Source organism: Ursus arctos, unplaced genomic scaffold (assembly GCF_023065955.2).
Source record: "Ursus arctos isolate Adak ecotype North America unplaced genomic scaffold, UrsArc2.0 scaffold_6, whole genome shotgun sequence".
Taxonomy (NCBI): Eukaryota; Metazoa; Chordata; class Mammalia; order Carnivora; family Ursidae; genus Ursus; species Ursus arctos.
The window spans coordinates 76,613,290-76,632,592 of NW_026623078.1; the positions used below are offsets into that span (position 1 = coordinate 76,613,290).

General features: G+C 46.7%; 1 protein-coding gene across 1 annotated transcript in view; it reads right to left on the reverse strand.

Annotated features, from left to right (window-relative positions):
• ADCY8 (adenylate cyclase 8) overlaps positions 1–19,303 on the reverse strand; it is a 223,336-nt gene that overhangs the window by 142,019 nt on the left and 62,014 nt on the right. The window lies entirely within an intron of this gene.

Below are 19,303 nucleotides of genomic sequence, written 5' to 3' on the forward strand. Positions count from 1 at the left end.
ATAGCGGAGGGGCTGGGATGAGCCAGCCCGGTGTAGTGCCAGAAGGAGAGAGGTCCAGGGAGAGGACACAGAAAGTGCAAATGTCAAAAGGAAAAAGCACCTTATGGCTGGCGGTTGGTGACAGAGGAGCGGGCGACAAGCAATGAGGTCACGGGTGTAGACAGTTCTCACACGCCGGTGGAAGATGTGGGTATTTCATGCCATCTACAGCTGGAAGCCACTGAGTGGTACCCAGCAGAAGAATGACAGAAATGGATTTAATTTTAAAAGCGTACCCTGCCTGTGGTTTGGAGAAGGGAATGTGAGGTGGGGACCCAGGGTAGAGGCAGAGAGACCAGCTGGGGAAGCTGCTCAGTGGTCCAGGTGAGAGGTGATGCTGAGACCAGACCTGGAGGGCCAGCCCCCAGCTGAGATGGTAGGAGAAAGAGAGGTTGTGACCCTGGGGATGGCCAGGCTCTGAGTCTGGTGGATGGGGACAGCATGCTACGATTATTGAAACGGGAGACATACAGCAAAACCAGGGTTAAGAGGCACTAATTCTTAATCAAGAAGAGAGGAAATGAGACACACATGGAGCCCAGAAGTAGGGACCTAACAACTGACAGCTAATATACTTCCACGGTGATCAACAGGGTAGATAAAAAACAAAATAACTAGTTAACGGGCAACAAGAACTAAATCCTAAAAAGACCTGTGTTGTGGAAACTAAGCAGGAGTCTGGCTTCTTTGCTGTATAATTGGCTACAGTGTGGAAACTGAGCTTAAGACAGGTGAATCCCAATCATCAAAGTTTCTCTTATCTTCATAGCTATTTATGGTTCTTGAGGATTTTCACCATCTGTTGGCAAAACCCGGAAAACAAGCAGGCACAAATAATTATTGCCATGGAATGGACTGCGTCCGGGAGGGGTCAGATGACTTGCGTGACCTGCACGGTGCCAAAGTGGCAGCACCAGGAGCCAGCCCTTTATCTACCATCTTATTCTCTGACGGGACCCTTGGGGGTGGGCAATTCCTGGGTTTTGAGGGTGACCGGGGTTTGGACCCTGTCCCCATCACTGATAGTCACCTAGTATTAGGTGAGCTTGGTCATTTCTGTGCCTTAGTTTCCTAATTTGGCAAGGAGCAATAAAATCATCTACTTCCCAGGGTTGCTGTGAGCATTCCACAAAATAAAACTTGCTATAGGCCTGGCATGAATTCCCTCCCTCCTCTCTGCTCTCCTTAACTCTGCTTCCATGCAAAGGGCTTTATCTGTGAAGGGCCCACGGAGCTTCAGACGATGAGGCTTCTCCTCTCTTGAAAGCTGTCTCATCGCGGGACTGAGAAGCATGGTTCTTGCAAATGACCCTACATCATGTCCGTTTTGGCCTCATTAGTGCTATTTGCCAGCTTCCTAGGTGTCCGTGGCCCTTCTCATGCTTCGCTGCTGGATGGGAGTAAGAGCTAATCACGACTTTGAGGGGCACTCGGTGCCTGAAAACAGTAGGTGCTCAATAAATGCTTCCTACGCGAATGGTGAACACACAGACGGCAGAGACTGTGCCCAGCTCATGCCTGGATCTCCTACCGTGGCCAGCAAAGCCTGTGCACAGCGTGAATTCTTGCTGAATATATTCTTTAAGTGGCAATGCACACTCCATCCTCTAAGTGTAACATCAATGCTTTTATGGGAGATTTTAAAACTAAATTTTGGGCACCTGGGTGGCTCAGTCAGTTAAGTGTCCGCCTTCCGCTCAGGTCATGATTGGGGCTCCCTGTTCAGCTGGGACTCTACTTCTCCCTCTCCCTCTGCCCTCCCTCCTGCTTGTGCTCTCTCTCTCTCTCTCTCAAATAAATAAATACAATCTTAAAAAAGAAAAAAACTAAAATTTTAATAGCAAAATTCTCCAGCACCCAGACTCGCCAGCCTCTGTTCAGTGGTGTCCCCGGCAACGGCCGCAGCTCCTCCGTTTGTAAAGCATTTTATATGAGACGATGGGAGTTCGCCTGGTCTATTTTAAAAGCCCATTTTCAATACTTTTGTTTTCCTCAGATCTGTGCCATGCTTGAGAAACATCACGCAAGCCCCTGAAGACACAATCCGGCAGAAAATGAGCAAGTCGGCTCCTTAATACAATCCCAACTCCTGCTGGGGCACCACAGCGGACTTCCTGGCTTCGGAGATCAGAAGTACAAGAGTGTCTCCTGGAACCAGACTGGGGCCAGGGTGGCCTCTGTGCCCACGTGCGGCACATCCTTTCTCCCCTGGCTGTTTTCCATCTGCAGTGATGCGAAGAGCACCACTGGCTCCCGCCCAGACTGCCGATCATCTCACATAACTCGCTCTATCCACGTCATCCGAACACCTTCAAGGGCATCAGCCGCTACAGTGACCCCTGGGGGGACATCCAGGTGAAAAACGGTGAGGGGTTCAGGAGCTTTATCTTATGCAGATGTTTGTCCTCGGGGAGGCAGAGGGAGAGGGAGAAGCAGGCTCCCTTCTGAGCAAGGAGCCTGATGAGGACCTTGATCCTGGGACCCTAGGATCATGACCTGAGCCGAAGGCAGACGCTTAACTGAGCCACCCAGGAGCCCCGACAGTGTCTTATTTTTACTGACCACTCACACGGTAGCACAGCAAATGCTTTGTACCCCCTCTCTGATCAAAACCGCATATTAATCATAAGAGGCAGTAAGTTACAATGTTCATCCCATTTTATGTATGAGGATACTGAGATCCAAAGAGTTTAGGTGACATTCAGCAGCCCAAGGTCATGCACTTGGGAAGTGCATGAAGAAGACGCAAGCCTATGGTCCCCCCCTGCCCACTGGAACTTGGATCATAATTCATCCATTTATTCACTCGGTTACCATGTCAAGGAGAAGGTGCCATGTGACAGGTGCAGTGCGGGGCGTGGAGAATCAGCAGAAAACCAAAACAGGCCTGGCACTCGCCTCTGGAGAGCCAGTGTTCTTTCTAGAGCTAATAAATGGATCCTGGAAGGGATGAAGGGGAGCTGAACGGTCAGTGAAGGACTCCGCATGGTGACTGAAGCGGGGAGCTGAAGGGCAGGAGGAGCGGTCCTATAGAAAGCTAGAGAAGGTGTCGCAGACACAGGGGGACACAGCAAGTACTGAGGCTATAAGATACAGTCTCTTTTGAAATTCACTCATTCATTCACTCTACACACGTTTACTGAGATTCTTCTGTAGACAAGTGTGTTAGCTGCTGTGAATATAGGAATGAACGAGCACACGTGATTCTGAATTCCATGGGGGGCTTACAGGCTCCGTCTCAGAGACGACAGGCTCAAGAAGTGATAGTCGTGAATCAGAGAGGTCCTGCGAAAGGTGGATGGCAGGAGCCTGACAAGCACTGTGACAGTAAGTCCGGGGCAGGCCCTCGCTAGCAGCGTGGACAGAGAACCCAGTGACTTGGGGCAGACTGCTCTATGAGCCACAAATAAGGTCCTGGGAGCCTTGCGAGAGCTACACAGGTAAAGGAGGAGAGGCTGGGCTTCTACTCAGTTTGGCGTCAAGACTCAGACCCAGGCACAGACAAAGTGACAAGAACTCACATCTGCAGAGCCTAAGTATTCGGTGGTTTGTCTCAGGAAGAAGGCATATGCTCATCACTGGCCCAGGGACTCGCCATCGAGTGTTCTAGACCAGGCAAACAGATAAATGAGATAAAGGAGCTTGAAATATAAAAAAAATACTAAAAATAAAAATAAATAAACTGGGCAGTTATTCAGATGAGCCACGCATTCCTCTGATGATCCTGGACCTCCCCCTGCGATGCCTTCTCTAACTGCTCAGCTGAAGTGACACCACCTCCGTGAAGTCCTCCCCCACTGAATCCTATGCCATGTTACCTGCCTGTTTCTGCCCTGATTGCAACCTCCACCAACCCCTAACCAGTTCCTGCACCACTTGAATGCAGTAACAGTTCCCCTGGCTGACCTCCACTTACCAACGCTCTGGATTACCTGACTCAGTGGGTCCATGTTTTCCAGTCCCTCCCTCACACCTGTCAGCTGGACGCTTACGGGGCTGAAGGTGCCCAGCTCATAAGGAGCTCTCTAAATGCCCACAGCTTCTATTCCCTATTAGCTCCATGCTGGCCAGGAGCCCCTGGGTTTTTTCCCAAACGCAATTATGTCGGTTTATCTGTGAGTGCGCTCACTCTATTTAATTAGATATTAAATTAAAATTTTTAAACAAGGAGGAATGAGTGTTGCTGTTTGTATGAAAATGGAATTGAATGCTTTGGAAAGACTCGGTAATGCTGACTAACGAAAACATGGGCTCCGAATTAGGACGTGGGCAAGGTGGCCATGAATTTTGGTGGGAAAAGTGATAAAAATTCAAAAGTCACTCTGATAGTGTTGCAAGTAGTTTTAAATTCTTGCTCCATTTTAAGGAACTGGATAGAAGTCTTGGCTGACGCATGATTAGCTATGGTCTCAATAAGAAACAACAGATCAAAGCTAAAAATAAATGCCTCACCCTCATGTTAAAACGCCAGATAATGAATTTATTATTTTATGCGTAAATCATAAATAAAATGTTCGAGTATAATTTTTCAATAGTTTCCCATTTTAAGCTACTTTTCCAATGAATCAAGTAACTGTGCATCCTGATTACTTTCGCTGAAGGGGCTTCACATTTTCCAATTCTTGTTTGGCTGTCTGTCACCTTCCCTAGACCGCGAAGCCTTTGAGAGCCAACGTGATGTCCTGTCCACCTCCAGAACCCAACACCGGCTTAGTAAGAAAGGGGCGGCCATATTTATCTGGATTCCTCTGGTGACAGATCGATACCCAACTCAACACAGCTTCAGAAAACTGAGGCTTTATCCTCATTGTACTGCGGTATCTCGTGGAAGCTAAGGGCAAAATTGAAGCTGGGTCTTGGAAACAAAAGGACCTTGCCCTTGAACCTGGATTTCTACTTCTCCTGCGCAAGATGGGTCTCTCACTTCTCCTTTACTGAGAGCTCTTATTCCTTCTATCTTTGTATGCCTTGTATCTTTGGCCATTTTGAGAAGATTCTCGTTCCGTTCAAGACTCACCATGTGTGCGTAAGGAGTTGGCTTGGGTCACACATCCACTCCTGCCTAAGGCTCATGGTTAGGTACAGGGGCACAATAAAGGGCGTGGTCATCACCGAAGTGACCATTAAAAGAGGGGCGGGTTGGGTGCAGAGGGGAGAGAGTAAGTCCCAACCAACTGGGGACATGGCAGAAAACAAAGATGCACAAAACAGTAGCCAGTGCACTTTTGCAGAAGGAACAGAGGAGTAAAAGATAAATAGCTGCCCCTGAAAAGGGTTCGGCTTTACCCACAGGGGTGGAGAGCAGGGGACCTGGAGGGACACGCAGTGCACGGAAGCAGCAATGTTGGCTGGCAGTCACAGATACTGCCTTGGAGGCAAGCTTTGGCTTTGAACCCTAACTCGGCCCATCCCGAGCTCTGTGACTTGGGCCACATCATTTGGCTTCTCTGTACAGTTTCTGCATCTGTAACCCAGAGCTGATCATAACAGCACCTATTTTCTGCATCTGTAACCCAACAGTCCCTCCCTCAGTTTCTGCATCTGTAACCCAGAGCTGATCATAACAGCACCTATTTGACTGGGCTGGAGGATGAAGTGAGTTAGTATTGGTAAAAGAATTAGATGGCGTCTAGCATGCTGTAACCGCAGCCCAAATATTGATGAAATTCACTGGCAAGCATGCTCCATTTTAAGCATTGTTTTAGAACTCGAATTGTACATGGGTGCAAATGCCTTAAGCTTTTAAAGCAGAACGTAACACAGGGAGTATGGGGAGGATGAACAGACAATATAAAAAGGCCATCGAACTACACAGTGAAAAGCTTCGGTCACACTTATAAAAATGAAAATTCTTCCTTTTGTATTAATAAATCTGGACTCTGGCATTTGAGTTTGTATCTGAAAGGGAATTTATGAAACTGGCACCCAGAACTGTTACTGTTTCCAAAAGCTACGCATGAGCCCAGCCGTGCGAAAGCTGTTGTTGGACTGGCTCCGTACGTGCACTTCAGGCTGGGTCAGTGAGGGGGCTGACAGTCTGGATAACGTCCGTGTCTACTTCATGGGGGTCCAAGACCACCGGAAACTTTGGTTCTGTCCGGAAAAGCAAAGACCAAAAGTTTTGGAGTCAGGCAAGCTTGAGTGAAGTCCTGGCTGAGCTGAACAACTGGGCTTGACCTTGTGACCGTGATGACCTATATGACCCCTCTGTGGCTCAGTTTCTTCATCAACAAAATGGGAACAATACTGACTACCTCCCAGGATTGTGGTTTACACTCAAGCCCCTTTTACAGATGCTGGCATACAGTAGGTGCCTATTCAATAGCAGTCATCATCAGAGATGCTTTCATTCATTCCAGTGGCCGGTTCACAGATCATAGCCTGCATTACTCTATAGTCTATAGTCCACGATATGGAACAGAACTTAAAGGAGGAGTAACAAAATTCAGGTTTCAGGGACTTTTTTCTTCTTTTTTCTCTTTTCAAGGAGTTAAGATTTTCCCAGGTGCCTTCATTTGCTAGTTGCCAGACAAAGCTCTTTCTTCATTCTTTGATTTGCTTCAGCATTGCTGAATGCCTGCTCTATACCCGGAGACCCCAGCAGAGATGGCCAACCAAGGCCCTGCCTTCACAGACCACCGCTCCGATCCTCTAACTTCGCTGTGTGTCCCTAGGCAAGTAACTTAACCTCTCCAAGCCTAGTCTCCTCATGTGCAAAATGCTAACAGTAGCTCCCTTCTGGGCTTATCCTCAGGACCCAGTGAGATGCGTGTGATCAACACACTTGGCGGCAGCGTGCACCCTGGGGGTGGGGGGAAGAAGTGGGGAGTGGTCCGTGCCAGGTGCAGGCCATAAGGGGGTCCCTGGTCTGTAGAGAATTAAAAACAATAGTAAGAGGGCTAAAAGTTGCTTCGCTTTTTATTGTTATCACCATCCCCTGACTGTTTGAAACAATGTCAGTGACAAAATACTCCCCTCCGCTCCCCGGATAATGTTAGTCGAATACAAAGGAGGACACTTTTTTGCTCTGGTTATAAAACGATAAACCAAAGGCAATACGACACTCGGGCACGATGCTGAGTTCTCCTGAAAGGAATGTAGTCGGATGGGAGGGGTGAAGAGCACGTTTGCTGTATGCAGAAGACATTAGGCGCCCAGTCTGCCGCCAGCGGCCCCTCTTGAAAAATCTTTCTTTTAAGCCTTTCTTATGGCTTGAGGATTTCAGTCCTTTCAGAGAGTGCTGAAAGGTTCTGTCACATAAGGTTGCCACTTTTCTCCGACACAGAAAACACTAAGTACTGCACCATTTTCCATAAAGAGACATTGATATATAGGTGCGAAATCACAATCAGAAGGCCCGAATTTGCACCTCTTTCTGGCATGTGCTTACTCACTGGTCTTGGGCCAGCGCCTTCATCTCTCCGAGCCGGAGTTTTCTGAGGTGTAAAGGCCATCACTGAACTTTGCTCTGCCTGCTTCTTTATTGAGGGTGAGACATTCCAGCTGGCTATTACGGTGTCTTAAAAAAATAGGGGTTTGCCGGTTAGAGTTAGGGAAGACCATTCAGGCAAAGAGCAAAGACACAGGAGTGGACAGCAGACGGCATGTTCGTGGGTGAGTTCTCCACAGTGGGAAGTTCTCCATGAAGGACTGGTCAGAAGTGAGACTTGAGAATTTCCCTGGAAACAGTTTGGAATGGCCCTTGTATCCTATGGCAAGGAATGTGGTCCTCAGCTAATAGGGAAGTAGGGAGCCAGTGATTTTTTAAGTGGGGGCAGAGGAGGGAGGTGACATCATTATTTGCATGACTCTAGAGAATAGATTGCAAGCCTAGAGGATGGACAGAAAAGAGGTGACATAGTTATTGTTTGTCTCCAGCAAGGAGAGCAGATCTGAAAGTGGGCCAGTGCAGCGGGCAAAGAGAAGGGTTAGACTGGAGAGACAAAGGGAAGGTATTGTTACTGTATACGGGCTGGAAGTTTTTCCAGAAAGTTTTAGAAATTCCACAAGGGATGAAACAGTACAAAATCGAGAAAAAATGGTGTACATATATATACATATACATGCAAAGATATAAATATATATAAATTATACATTAAATTATAAATATGCAATATGTAAATATATACAGACAGGTACAGATCAATTGATCAATCAATTGATAGACAGATAGATACCCTGCTCATATAGTAGCCTAAGAACCCAGAGCGTTCTGTCTTCTCTATTTCGCTGCGGTCATTTCAGTGATGCCCAGCAATGCTGATGGACCCACTGAACGACACAGAGTACCTGGAGTTACACGGTCTCTGTACGCGGCAGTGGAAACAACACGCAATGCTGGCAGGGACGGCTGACCTGCTGCTGGGGCTCAAGGAAGAATGCAGACAAGTTCCCTAGCGCAAACTCACTCCAAACCTCAACTTCCCTGAGCAGCACCATGGCTGCCTCTTACATAAAATACACAAAACCTTTGTCTTTTTCTTTGCTTGTATTTCAAAACTCCTGACGTGGGACTTGGCAAGGGAGAGCGTGGAAAGGAAAGAGCCATGCGTCTTTCTCTAACCTGAGACAGACCAGGCTTGGAGCTCTCTGCCTCTTCCTTCAGCATCCGCCGATCCCCCCCAACAAACACTCCGCATACTGACTGGCTCCCGCTGCTCTGCAGAAGAACTGGCATCTAGGGGATGGAGAACCCGGATTTTAGAGGCGGCAGGACCTCAGTACTGCTCGTCCCTCGTTTACTATTTGTGTGATCACACAGCCACATCTCTTGATTTTGGGCTGATAACACCCACTGTGGGGGGTGTTGAATGAATTGAGATAATCTATATAATACCTAATACATAGAGGGGGTTCCATGAAAGCCACCTCAGTTTTCCTTCCAGAGTCACTGAACATGTAAGTCTGAATGCCACCTGGATAGTGTATACTGTGGTATACAGTAGGAACCCAATAAATGCTCACTAAATAGCTCTTGCTTGTTGCTGTGCTAACAGGTGACCATTGTCATGTTAATTATTCCGTGTTAGTAATAAAGTCCTGGTCACGGAGTTAGCTATGTCCTTTACATTCAATACTCCTGTTTAGGTTTTTAGAAGTAAAAATGTTGCTCTCAGTTACAGGGTACCTCTTACAACAGAGTTAAGTGGATAAAATTGAGACTGGCCATGACATTAATGCACATCCTCGGAGAAGCCCGTGTAACCTGTACTAAAGAATTTCCAGCTCTGTCCTTTTCCATTTCTACCTCTCTATGGTCATACATCTGAAAAGGGATTCCTTTTAACATTATTCATCCATTTATTTAAGCAATCATTCATTAATTATTTTTCAAGCTCTTTCTTACTCAAAATGACACAATTTAGTGAAAAAAAGATTGCTACTCTCACCGAACTTCCGACGAGTACATAAAGACATTAGATTAAGGTGGCAAATGAACTGATGGATGGAGGGGTAGGGACAGTGTGAATACCATTAGGACACCTTGACCCAGTCAGGGAGGTCTTCCTGGAAGAGGTGGTACTTGAGCTGAGTTTTGGTTTTGAGTAGAGGAAATTGTATGAGGGCAGCCATGATGAGGTAACAGAGATGGTGTCTTCATAGCACTTCAGAGAGTTGGATGCAGAGAAGATTAGGGCAGGGTCTTAAAGGCACTTGTGTGCTAAGCTAAGAAACAGTAACTTCATCTTAAAAGTTAAGGGGAGCCACTGAGGGGTCTTTCTCTTATTTGAATTGAAGTGTAATTCACATAGAGGAACATGTTCATATCCTAGATGTATAGTCGTATGAATTTTCACAAATTGAACACACTCTTATGAAGAGAGCCCAGCCCCGGAAGCAGAACATGACATCACCCCATAAGTCCTTTGTGTCCCCAACCAGTCGCTGCTCCTTCAGGAAGTAGGAAGCACTATTTAACAAAGCAAATGCCTACGGTAGACCAGCAGTCATATTGCCAAAATATAATTTTGTCCAACACCACTGTTACCACCACCAACAACTCTTGTTGATCACTACGATGTGTCAGGCTCTGTACAGGACTCATCTCCTTTTGTCCTCAAGATAGCTCATCAGGAAGATACTTCTATTATCCTTGCTTTATAGATGTAGAAACTGAGGCACGCAGAGACTAGAGAACTGTGCCAAAGGCACAGAATGAGTACGTGGCAGCACCTGAAAGCAAACCCAGGTGTCTTGATCCATTAGTAAGGGAGTTCTATCCACCAGGCTCTGCGTTATGGAGCCCGACTTAGGGTTCATGCTTCTCTCGGGTGCAGTGGACCACCTGGGGCTGCCTCTCCTGTCACGAGCTTTTCCATGTCTTTGTATAATCTCTTGAGGAATATCATCCGTTCTTCATTCATGCATCTGATGAACCATTATGCAGCAAGCCGGTACTAAGGAAGGAGCGAGCGGCGGGCTTTTTCTCTGCACTTCATTGGGCAAAGCACTTCTCTTCTCTTCTGCCTTCACCATGCGTGCGGTCTAGGTGGCTGGCAGATGAAAATGACTGCCATAAAATATTAACAGCATTACAATAAACGTCAGCACAGGGCACCACCTGGCTCTTGCGTGCTCCAAAGAGACGCCAGGATAACAGACGTGAAAGATGAAACGCTTTGAGCTACTGGAGTCAGAACTCCCAGTGCCATAGATGCGTTTTTCTTGTTTTTGAGCTTCGTATAATGGAATCACATAGCATGTTCTCCTTCACGTCTGGCTTCTGTCACTCCACATCTAGGAAGAACGGGTCCCTTGTGGGTCTCCTGTTTCTTGACCTTCAGGCAGCCACTGAAGGGAGTCATCCACTACTCCTCCTTGAGACACTTTTTGGTTCTGGTCTGTGCACCTGCTCTTCTGATTGTGTGTGTGTGTGTGTGTGTGTGTGTGTGTCTGTGTGCGTGTGTGGTTGGCATGGTTTTCATTTTATTATTATTATTTTTTTTTATCTTTTTCACATCTTTGCTGATTGTTTCTCCTCTCTTCACCCCTTTAAATGTCAGGGAACGCCAGAGCTCAGTACTGCAGCTTCTTCCTTTCTTTGTTTACACTGCATTTCTGAATTAACTCTTCTAGGGACACGGCTTTCTACACTGTACATATGTTGACCCACTCTAGACACTGTACATCAACCTTAACCTCTCTGCTGGACTCCAAGCTTTATCATCTTAGTCCCTACTGGACAACTCCACTGGGATGACCAACAGTAATCTACATTCACATGACCCAGATACGCAAGCTTTGGCCCAGTTTCCCATCGCTTATCCCAACAGACACCATCTTCTAGCCACACGAACCTTTCTCCTCCTTGGCGAGCCTGTTCCCATCTTATGGCCTCGGCACTAGGTATCCCTCCTGCCTGGAATGTTCTTCCCCCAGTTCCTTCGTTGGTTTGTCTTTTCCTACAGGTCTCAGTTCATCTGAGCCCTAGTCTGGAGTAGTTTTCCAGGTTCTTCTTGTCACCTCGTCAGTTTCCATAATCATAGCGTTCATCACGATGAGTAATTTCATAGTGATTCATTTGTTCATTTGCTCACTGCTTATCTCCTCTCATCTCTCCATAAGTCCATGAGAACCAAGATCTTAGTGCTATCCTGAGAACCTGGGGCAATGTCTAGGACATAGTAGGCACTCAGTAAATGCCAGGGGACTTACTTTATGCATGACTCACACTGCATCTTTCAGAGATACTCAGGCTGAGGAATGGTGATGGATCAGAGAAGGCCAAGAGGGAAACAGGTGAGTTTAGAACAAATGAGAAGTACAGTCCATAGTGAGAGACCATCAAGCATCCTTGCCCTCATGACAGTCCTCTCAAGAGTGTCTGGGATCCCCGGGAACAAACATTTGAGAGCAGTTGATCCGCACAGTAATTGTGTATTAACTGGCATATTCAATTACCTAGAACATTCCTTTCTTCAACATTTTGGGAAAACAGTAATTTCAGTGTCTATAGGTCAATATAGGTCTCCTATGGTTTTTCATCATGTGCTTTGCTAAACTTTATGTTCCTTTTGTCAACAGGGCTGGGATCAATTTCACACACACACACACACACACACACACACACACACACACACACATGCACTCAGTCTGAAAGATCAAAACTTAAGACTTCGATTCCTTTGGGCTTGTCAGGATGAAACAACTTGCAAGGTTATAACAATGAAAGCAGAAATAATGCAACATTAAAAACAAAACTTAAAAAGTCCAAAGCATCTATTTTTGAATGGCTTCTGGAGCCTGAAAAATGACATTTCTCAAATACATCAGTGGAACCAAAACACTTTGATATTCTCTCAGGGATCCATTCATATTTCCAAACCTGTTTGGTAGTCAGAGGTGAACATGTTATGTTCATTTAAAATGAAAAATGTTTTCTCTGGGGGGTATTTGGGAAACCACAGGAATGAGGGTCCATATTTACCAAGCTGATCTCCATGCTACCTGGGAGAAGAGATTTTGCTCTGATGTCAGACAGATGAGGTTTGAGTTCATTTTCTAGCTGAGTGATCTTGCTTGCGTGTCAGTTTCTTTATCTGGAACAGGAATGATAAGCAGCCCTCCATGGTCCTGTGAGGGTCTCATGGACAGGTGGGGGGGCTCAACCAAGGCTGATGGCTATTCTGTCTCCTTTCCTTCTCCCACATTCCTTCCCTTCTACACTTTAACCTCCCAAAACGGACCAGAAAAGAAGGTTTATATTAGATAGCATAAACATCTAATACTAGATATTATATCTAATATAAATAATATCAGAACATCCACGTTCAACACGTACCTTTTTGGATAAGCCACAACAGTCTGCGACAAACATTTTCTCACTTCCTATAAGCCCTATAGGTGGGGAGAAAAATGAGGGATAGGGTTTTTGCCCAGTAGTCTGCAGAGCTTCTGCAAAGGCGGTTCATGGACAGCTCAAACTTACTATAGGTGGCAGACTGCGTGTAAATGTGTGCATAATAATTTCCCTTGGGTAGCACCCTCCCACCATTGATTCTTGGCGTGCTGACGTCACTTGTTTTGACCCATGGGACAACAGTAAATACAGCAGAAGAGGAGATGTGCCATGTGCTTGCTACCAGGGCTTATATTACCTCTTGCAGTGCTTGGAACCCTGAGACCACCATGTGAGTGCACGTGCGCTCCCTGTTGGAGGATGACAGGCCAGGTGGTAAAGAATCCGATGCCCTGGGGCGCCTGGGTGGCGCAGTCCTTAAGCGTCTGCCTTCGGCTCAGGGCAGGATCCCAGAGTTCTGGGATCGAGCCCCACATCAGGCTCCTCCGCTGGGAGCCTGCTTCTTCCTCTCCCACTGTCCCTGCTTGTTTTCCCTCTCTCACTGGCTGTCTCTCTATGTCAAATAAATAAATAAAATCTTAAAAAAAAAAAAAAGAATCGGATGCCCTGGTCTCTAGTCAGCCACACTGCCGGGTGTGTGAGGGAGGCTGCCCTAGATCCCCTGAGAGCCATCTGTCCCACAAGGTAACTGGAGACACTCACCAGAGCCCAGAAGGACCTCCCAGCCAACCCACAGAACTGGGAGCTAAATCGTGGTGATTATTTTAAGCCACTACATGTTGAGGTCATTATGAAGCAAAAGGTAACTAATACTCCAAGTTAACAGAGATGGAAGGAAAAGGAGGCTGATTAGGATAAATGACTAAGAAAGCAGGGGCGCCTGGGTAGCGCAGTCGTTAAGCGTCTGCCTTTGGCTCAGGGCATGATCCCGGCGTTCCGGGATCGAGCCCCACATCGGGCTCCTCCACTGGGAGCCTGCTTCTTCCTCTCCGACTCCCCTGCTGTGTTCCCTCTCTCGCTGACTGTCTCTCTTCACATAAATAAATAAAATCTTAAAAAAAAAAAGAAAGAAAGGGACTGACAACTGAGCACGGTTATCACACAGTTTATTTCATTCGATCTTTACAGCTAGCCCAGGCGCAAAGCCTATTTTACAGCCAAGAAAAATAAGAGAGATATTATATATTGTCCAAGGACATACCACAAAGTGGGGATTATTTTCCTGTTTTATAGATGAGTATACTGGCTCAGAAGCAAAAACATTTGCCCAAGAAATCTAACTGTAAGTGGCGGAACCGGACTAAAAAATTTGGTAAGTGCGGCACGAAGCCAGTGTTATTTTGGACCCTCTTGATGATATAGGTACAACACAAGCTTCCAAGGCTGCTCTTCTGTCTGTAAATGAAGCTAGCACCCCGTCCACCAAAGCACCACTCATGTTTCTGCTTCCTTGTCCTTCGATGGGCTGTTCACCTCCCCCACTTCCCATGCTCTTAAGTCAAGACTGGTAGCCGCCATCTTGGAGGAAGAACGGATGCCCTCCTCCCAGGATGCTTCCCCCTGGGGTCCTGGATCCCAAGGCATCAGAATTATGTACAAGCCAAAGGCTCCAGCCAGGGGTACTTGAGAGGCTGCCAGAGTGTGGCGGGCATGGTGACCTGGCGCTCCGTGCTCTTCCCCACCATGTGCAAATAGTGCAGCATTTTAAAAACTGGACTTTGTGATGCACTTGCGAGCATCAGATCAAATGTAGCGGATCCTACAAAGCATTGAAAAATGGAATGAAGAAAAACAGAAAACATCAGAATGGTTTCCTGGATATCTTCTCTGCGTATGTGGCTTCATGGGTATTTTCTCGGTTTTACGTATATGCTAGTATATGTATATACTAGCACTTGTGCTAGCAGATCATTGAGTAAAATGAACTTCGTACTGGGAGGTGCAGTCCAAAGAGTGAGAAAGCCCCAAGCATCCCCTTTCTGAATTAAAGGGCCTGGAAAGTTCTTTCCTGCGTTTCCCCCAATCCTGCAGCTCTGGAGAGGATCTGGATTTTACGAATTGGATGTATTCCTGCGAGATCTAGACCGTGGAGGTGAGACCGAGGCTATTTTTCAGCTACTTCTGCTTTTTGTCGCCAGCAATCATGGTCACGGAGATACTGGAATTTTCGATAGCATGGCTGCAGTGTCCAGTCACAAGATCTGCGGTGGTCCAGAAGGCAGCCACCGTCCGTGTTTTGCCAGGTTGGACCCAGAAGGCGGCGTGGCTCTGGGCTAACAGCTGTGGCCGTGGTGGCTTCCCGACCTCTGCCCTTCACCGCGACGGGGAAGCTGGGCCACCAGGTCTAGGCGAGGAACAACAATGTCCCAAGGGAGGATGGCTATGGAAAGGCCTCGTGTGTCACGGTGGCAGGGGACAGGGCAGCAGGAAGCCATTTTATAATTTTATCACCGTCCAACATCTTTTCTAAAATTCATCAGGCCAGGAGAAATTACGTATACCCTGCAAGTCCTCCTGACCACATGTTTGCAAACGTCACACCACATATCTCTCTACTGTTCCATTACGTACCCCCAAACCGTGCATCTTTAGCTCTGTTTAACTATTCAGTTCAATTTCCTTCAATAAACGGTAATCAGGCCTGATGTGTGCCAGGCTCGGAGTGTGTTCCTGGGAGCTGAGTCAGACTCTGGCCCCAAAGAACACACAGCCCGTGGGGAATCCATGGTGTGGGAACATCCCCATGGCTTGATTCAAGAAGCTCTGTCTTGGAAACAAGAACCCGCACTTTGGAACCCAAGCCGTGACATGGGGGAGGGGAAGCGGGGACCTGGGATGCCTGTTCCTCAGTCAGGCCACAAACATTCAAGTAAGTCTCACCATAGTCAGCGAGGTACCTTGGATTATTCCAAATTAACAGGTAAGGAAACTGAGGCACACCAAGGTACATTTTTGGCCCAAGTTTACACAGCTGCTGAGGCGCAAAGCCGGGATTCAAACCCAGGCGTGTCCGACTCCAATGTCCACGCAACAATGAATTGCCTATAAACACCGTAGGGATTTTCCCAGAAATAAATTGTAGATTTCCCATTGAAACTCTAACAAAGGAAAAATCAGAAGTCACAGATAGACTTGCCTTTGGAGGACTCTCTGCTCTATTCCCCTCGAGTCTGATAAATTCCTGCCCAGCCATGGTAACTTCTAAATCTGTTATCACAGCATGCTGTCATCGGTGAGGAGGAGTGACGTTACAAAACGTACCAAGCATTGCTTCAATATGCTACACAGGGACACCTCGTTTGGACAGCTGCAAATCTTGGTGCGGAAACGATCGTAAGCTTTCCCCCACATTGTAAGTGTTTCCCCCGTGAATATTTGAGCAGACTCGGCAGAACACGCACATTTTCAATTAGGCATCCAGGTCTGAGGCCGGTAAACCACGTGGGTGTTCAGAAGGGGAAGGCTTCGATCCTGAAAGGATAGTGGGGGGAGAGGATATTCCGTCTATTCCAAGGGGGCAGGGACAATGGCCTGATCCAGGTTTGTGGGTCGTCAGGCTTAAGTACTCTGGAGGGATCCTTTTTAAGAAAAACACTGCAAGGGGCCCCTGGGGGGGGGCAGTCCATTAAGCGTCTGCCTTTGACTCAGGTCATGATCCCAGGGTCCTGGGACTGAGTCCCACATCTGGCTCTCTGCTCAGACGGGAGCCTGCTTCTCCCTCTGCCACTCCCCCTGCTTGTGCCCTCTTGCTCTCTCTCTCTCAAATAAAAAATAAAATCTTAAAAAAAAATCACAAGTGGTCAGTACACACTTGCTAGGGCCCTTTGAAGGGCCTTGGAAGGACCCTTTAAGCGAGAGGTCATGAAGGTAGAATTTCATTAAGCATCAATTTCACCATAGCAGGCAAACAATCTTTCGTGTTGAGCAGGCAAACTTCCTTTATGATAAATGCTGAAAGATGCCGACGAGCACCTAGCCCGTGGCTGCATGCGGTCGGATACAACCAATTACGACTGCCCACAGCAAGTATTAAGCCACTGTGACACTTGGCTGTAACTATGCCACGACGCATGCTTCCCAGGCTATGTGAATACTGTCTCCAATAGAGTGAATTCTCTTCTTTTTGTTTTTTTGCCCAGAAAACATTCATTCATTCAATAAACCTCTTCTGAAGTTTGGGAGATATGACGAAGACCAAGACTAGTAAGATCCCTACTTTTACCGAATTGCACCCTAACTGGGAGAACTACAGTAACCAAGTGAGTGTCTATATTCACAATATGATTTCACAGAGTTTTCAGTTCTACAGAGAAAATAAAACTGGGTGATGTGACGGGATATGCCTGGTGCGGGCAGCGCGGAGAGGGTCAACATCACCCAGGGAAGGCACCTACTTAAGGACACGTTTGTGCCAAAGACCGAACGATGAGAATCCAACACTGGGAATTCTTAGTTTCTAATTCGATTTTTATGATTCTGGGATCTATTTAATTATTAATTTATAAGAGCTTTAGACACTCATCCGTGGACATTTTTTAAACATTGCATTTAAAGGGGCGCCTGGGTGGCTCGATCTATTAAGCGGCTGCCTTCGGCTCAGGTCACGATCCCGGGGTCCCAATCCCACATCTGGCTATCTGCTCAGCAGGGAGTCTGCTTCTCTCTCACACGCTCCCTCTGTGTTCTCCCTCTCTCTCTCTCTCAAATAAATAAATAAGATCTTTAAAAAAATAAACTTGCCTTTATGTTTTCTCTTGATACTGAGCAGAGCTTTGCACATTTATTCAAGAACATCATATGTGTGATAGTAATTGGAGTAGCTCTAATTGAGAAGTTTAAAGATCGGTTTAAACTTAAAGAAGGAGCCCCTTGCATGCAGCATTATCAGATTATACGTCCTCCTCAAATACAACATTTAAAAAATGAAGAAATCGGCACTTACATCTGAAATGTGGTTACAGTTAAAAACTTACCTTCATATGTACTGGCTCAGTTAATGATCACAAGAATCCTATGAAATAGACATTATTTATTTAAAGATTTATTTATTTATTTTAGAGAGAGGGAGAGATTATGCACAGGGGTGAGGGGCAGAGGGAGAGGGAGACTCCCAAGCAGACTCCCTGCTGGGTGTGGAGCCAGATGCGGGGCTCGATCCCACGACCCTGAGATCATGATCTGAGCCGAAATCAAGAGTTGGCCAATCAACCGACTGAGCCACCCAGGAACCCCAGGTCTGAATGATTAGAACGATTTTACAGGTGAAGAAACTAAGGCTCAGAGAAGTAACTGGCTTGAGGCAACCTAGGTATTAATGCTGGACTCTGAGCTGCATTTCCCGCTTCTGCTGCATCTCAGAAAAGCGTGGCTATCAATGCTTGAGCTCCAAAAAAGAAACTGAGTCAGAGGCCGGAAGACATGGCAGGGGCCCCTCAGCTGCTACCTCCACACGCTGCTTGGGGAAATTGTTCAGATCAGGGGTAGGCACGTGGTCTCTGTGACCCCCTCCTCCGAGCCTATGAAACCAACTGGCTGCTGAGCTGAATTGTTACTTTCACCCCAGTGCTTAGTTATGAGCTTATGCCCATTTTCTACTCACGAAAAGAACAATTAAACCCTTCTCATTTATATTTGAAAAAACAGGAAGTATCATCATCAGTAGAGCTCACCCGGAAAATACGTGCAACACTCACTCATTAGCCCCCTCGAACTCAGGGCAAACACAGCTACTCCTTACAACATAAAGAGTAATTCGATTGCCTACCTTTGATTTCGCCATCTTTTCACACTGCCAACACCTCAGTGTGTCTCTCCCTCTACTTATTTAAAATCAGTTCCACCTGGGGTAGTCCAAAGTTTTCGTTTTCTGTACAACATATTACTTTGTGATTTAAACAAATGCTTCAAAAGAGTAAGTAACAAGTATGATGACAACCCCACTGCCAACGACAGATCTTACTTGGCACTTAGACTATGGGTCAAGCTCTGTACATGATTCATCTCATTTCATCCCTACAGCAACTCGCGAGGCATCCACACAGTAAGATACATTTCTTACTGCTATTTCACAGAGCTGGAGACTGAGGCCTAGAGAAGTCAGATAGTTATCCCAAGGGTACGAAGCGAGTCAGTGGCACCTTTTGGACACAAATCCACGCATCTAGATTTATTCGTGAGTGAGTTCTATCTACCAGGCTCTGTGTGATGGAGCCTGATTTAAGGTTCATCCTGTTCTTGGGTGCAGAGTCCCATGTGGGGCTGACTCTCCTGTCACAAGCTTTTCCACCTCTTTGTATATATTGTGGAATATCATCCGCTACTCATTCATATATGCAACGCGCAATGTAGGTATGAAGAAGGAGTTAATGGCAGGCACCGTGGTCTGCGCTGAACAAAGCAAGGGATGAGCTGAATTCACTTCTGCCTTCGCTTTGCTTGCAATCTACTTGACCCAGAGACTGAAAA